Genomic DNA, 4,041 nt, shown 5'->3' with positions numbered 1-4,041 from the left:
CAAGGGAGAACCATTACAAATCCACATTCCGTAATATGAGGGGTAAGGTAAGGCCGACTTGTGCATGCAAAGTATGCATGTTAAGGCTTATGCTACGCCGTGCCACAAGTTCTTTTGGAAAGATTTATAGCTTCAAATGATGGAGCTTCTGTTGGCCATATTAAAAGCAAGGTTTCCAAGTATGCTACAACTTGTTACAAGGCAAGAGAAGAGAAAAGGTTTTTTGGATTTTTTTAAAGGGGGGGGGGGGGGGGGGGGGGGGGGGGGGGGGGGGTTCCCTTAAGGAGAAGAGAAGTTGTATCATCGTAGGAACATTCTTGAGAGATCTCATAGATCTAGATAGAGGAGGAGTTGGTGGAAGAGTGCAAGTCGTACTTGTTCAGCTGGATGTCGGGGTCAAGGAGCAATTTTTCATGGTCAGGGAGGGGGTGATCAGGGGCTTGCAAGAGATCGTCCAAAGCAGGATAGGAGGTGAGCTTGAGGCCACGGCCCTTGTTAATGAAGAGCCTTTGCTTGTGGAGGCGTGCCACCAAGTCTCTCACTGGCCGCATACTCGGCCTCTCCTTCACTATCTCTGTGCTACATTTCACTCCTAAACCCAACAACTCCTGTATCTCCACCACTGTATTGTTGTTGTCAGGATCCCCCTCATGGACATGGGCTAATAAGTCCTTATCCACTACCTCGCTTGCCCGCCCAGCCTCTTGTAGCATCCGGGCCCACTTGTGTAGGCTTATGCCTCCCTCTTGTAGTTGCAGACTCGTGGGCCTCAGTCCAGTCACCAGCTCCAACAGTAGCACACCGTAGCTGTACACATCCATTGCGGTGGATATCCTCGTCCTTGTCGCACATTCTGCATTGCATAAGCAATCACACCGGTAAGCGAGAGGAAAGAAAAGGAGGGAGAGAGAGGGGGAGGGGTATCTAGCGCTATGTAATGCGAGTCATCACCTCTCTCTCTCTCTCTCTCTCTCTCTCTCTCTCTCTCTCTCTCTCTCTCTCTCTCTCTCTCTCTCTCTCTCTCTCGGATAGAAACAAGGTGATAAGGCACGAAGTCCTGCTAATAATTAAAGGGAAACGCGGAAGAGTAAGTTTAAGTAAGTGCTTACAATCATATGGAATTTTTTTTGTGTTTTAATATAAAATTGTATCATCTATTTTTAAAAAGTGACTCCTACTAGCTCGCTTAAAATAAAATACACTGATTGAAAGATGCCTTCAAGATTCCCTCTACCCTCATTGCCTAGCCCTCACCTCCTGCTCTTGTCGCCAAAACCTTTTTTCGTCTGTGTGGTGTCCTTCCCTACCTTTGGACTCGTCCCTACGAGCCTGCAAATTCGCCTTTCCTACAATCTTGCACCTAAGCTTCCCCCACCATCATGGGCTTGCACCTACAGAGCAGTCCCCCCACGTCATCTCCACTAGGCCTGAGAGAGAGAGAGAGAGAGAGAGAGAGAGAGAGAGAGAGATCCCTAATTGGGAGGCATGACCTCCACGTGGTCTGCATCCCCCTTCTCAGTCCTCTACCTCTAAATCTCCTCAAGCATCTTCTTGTCATGTCCACTAATGGGCCATATTTTTATTTTCTTCTAGTCGGTACCCGCTACTCACAAATGGCTTATATATTATGAAGGGGCCCCAATAATAAGGGAAATGGTGCACATTGCACATCATTATTTAAAAAAAAAAAACAAAAAGAAAGTACAATAAAAAACATTTAAAATCAAAACAAAAGATTTTTTTAATACTTTCAAATAAGCATATAAAATAATTAAACAATTTAGTGAAGTGATTTTTTTGAAATCCTCAAACGAGAGAATCGTTTATCAATAACTCACTATATCAATGTTCGAGAAAGGTGTGCCTGAGCTTAAGCTTAAGCCGATTGAAAATCGAGATTAGCCGATTGCAAAGGATGGTAAAGGAACAAAAATCCGATAAAATATACTAGAAAATAGTTAAAACATTTTGCAAATTTAAAAATTTCTACTAGTATTTCTAGTTTGTATTTATATAAAAAAAAAACTTGCCACTTTAGACAAAAAGACTTTCTCGAAGACTGCATTATAAGATCAAACTCCTATGAATATCTTGTTTAATGTTTTGATCTCTGAAGTCATTTTCAAGCATGCAAAAAACGTAATCTTGCCTTGGAGAATAGTTTTATATTCCAAAGTTTTAGCTTTCTATTCATGAGACTTTTGAATCCCTTAGTAGTAGGGACACTTGTCTCTCAAAGAAATTTGAAGTAAATGTTGCCTTAAAGAATAGCTGTCTATTCCAAAGTTTTAGCTTTCTGTTTATAAGGCTTTTGAATCCCTTGGGGACACTTGTCTCTCAAAGAAATTTGAATGACCTTTACCAATAGTGCACTAAGGCCTTTAGCATGCCAAAAAAGAGGTGGAGAGAGAGAGAGAGAGAGAGAGAGAGAGAGAGAGAGAGAGTGTAATGTATATATATGTATCCATAAGATATCAGAAAGTTGAGTTTGAAGTAGAAACTGCATGCTCTTCACCTTTTTGCCCTACTAAAGGCCTTAGTGCACTATGGATGAAGGCCATTCATGTTTCATTGCTTGACAAGTATCCCAAGAAATCTTAAAAATCTTGTGAATGAAAAGAAATCATGATCTTTTAAATGTATTTCTAAAATTGCATTCACTTTTTTGGAGTAAAAAGTGTATTCATAGGAGTTTGATCCCATGATTTAAAGTATTAACAAAGAGTACTTTGGTTTAGGGATTTCATAAAGATTTATTTCATTGAATTGTTTTATTACTTTTTATGTTTATCAAATTTATCTTTTCTTATTAAAAATACTAAAATATTTTTTGTTTTAGTTTTTTATTTTACTTCTATCTCATTTTATTTTGTTTCAAAATGTTAATGTGCAATGTGCAGCTTCACATTATTTAAGTGGGGCCCTTTTGTAATATATAAACCATTTGTGATAATATATGTATAATTTTATATTAAAACTCAAAAACAATTCATGTGATTATAGGCACATATTTGAACTTACTCTCCCTCATCTCTCCTTAACTTACCTGCATGTGTCCATATGGGTGAAGGTCGTTCATCTCTTGTTGTTAGACATGCGCTCCTCAAGAAGTTTTAAAAGTCTTGAAGAACAAGACATCATGTCCTTTCAATTGCTATTTCTCAAAGTTACACTCATTTTTTGTTGAAAAAGGCTTTAGAGAACAAAGAAATAACAAGGTGAAGAATTCACGATGGCCTCAAGAAGACAATATTTTTTGTTGTAATAAATTGAGTGATTATTAGAACACATTGCTATTCTTCAAGGTAGCCTTTACTTTGTCTCCATGGTTGAAAATGACTTTAGAGATCAAAACATTAAACAAAATATTTATAGGAGTTTGATCTTATAATGTAGTCTTCGAGAAAGTTTTTTTGTCTAAGCGGCAAGTTTCCTCCTTATACAAATATAAAGTGGAAATACTATTAGAAAATTTTAAATTTACAAAATGTTCGAACTATTTTCTAGTATATTTTATCGGGTTTTTTTCCCTTCACCATCCTTTGCAACCGACTAATCTCGATTTTCAATCGGCTTAACCCTAAGCTTAGACACATTTTTCTCGAACATTGATATAGTGAGGTATTGATAAACGATTTTTGCATTTGAGGGTTTTTTTATAAAAGTATCACTTCACTAAATTCTTTAATTATTTTCTATGCTTATTTGAAAGCATTAAAATATTCTTTTGTTTTTATTTTTAATGTGTTTTACTTTCTTTTTGTTTTATTTTGTTTCAAAATACTGATGCACAATGTGTACCATTTACCTTATTATTGGGGCCCATTCATAATATATAAGCCATTTGTGAGTGCACCATTTACCTTATTATTGGGGCCCCTTCATAATATATAAGACATTTGCAAGTAGTGGGTACCGACTAGAAGAAAATAAAAAAATGGCCCATTAGTGGAGATGACAAGAAGATGTTTGAGGAGATTTAGAGGTAGACGATTGAGAAGGGGGATACAGACCACGTGGAGGCCATGCCTCCCAATTAGG

At 37.7% G+C, this 4,041-nt stretch overlaps 1 pseudogene across 1 annotated transcript in view; it reads right to left on the bottom strand.

Annotated features, from left to right (window-relative positions):
* Positions 1-274: 274 nt before the first annotated feature.
* LOC147426893 (uncharacterized) overlaps positions 275-4,041 on the bottom strand; it is a 24,070-nt pseudogene continuing 20,303 nt past the window's right edge. The window contains exon 3 of the transcript XR_015186128.1: positions 275-853. The product of XR_015186128.1 is annotated as an uncharacterized LOC147426893 (transcript). The remainder of the gene's footprint in view (positions 854-4,041) is intronic.

Source organism: Adiantum capillus-veneris, chromosome 24 (assembly GCF_014529385.1).
Source record: "Adiantum capillus-veneris isolate H3 chromosome 24, ASM1452938v2, whole genome shotgun sequence".
Classification (NCBI taxonomy): domain Eukaryota; kingdom Viridiplantae; phylum Streptophyta; class Polypodiopsida; order Polypodiales; family Pteridaceae; genus Adiantum; species Adiantum capillus-veneris.
This window is presented reverse-complemented; position numbering and strand designations above follow the sequence as displayed.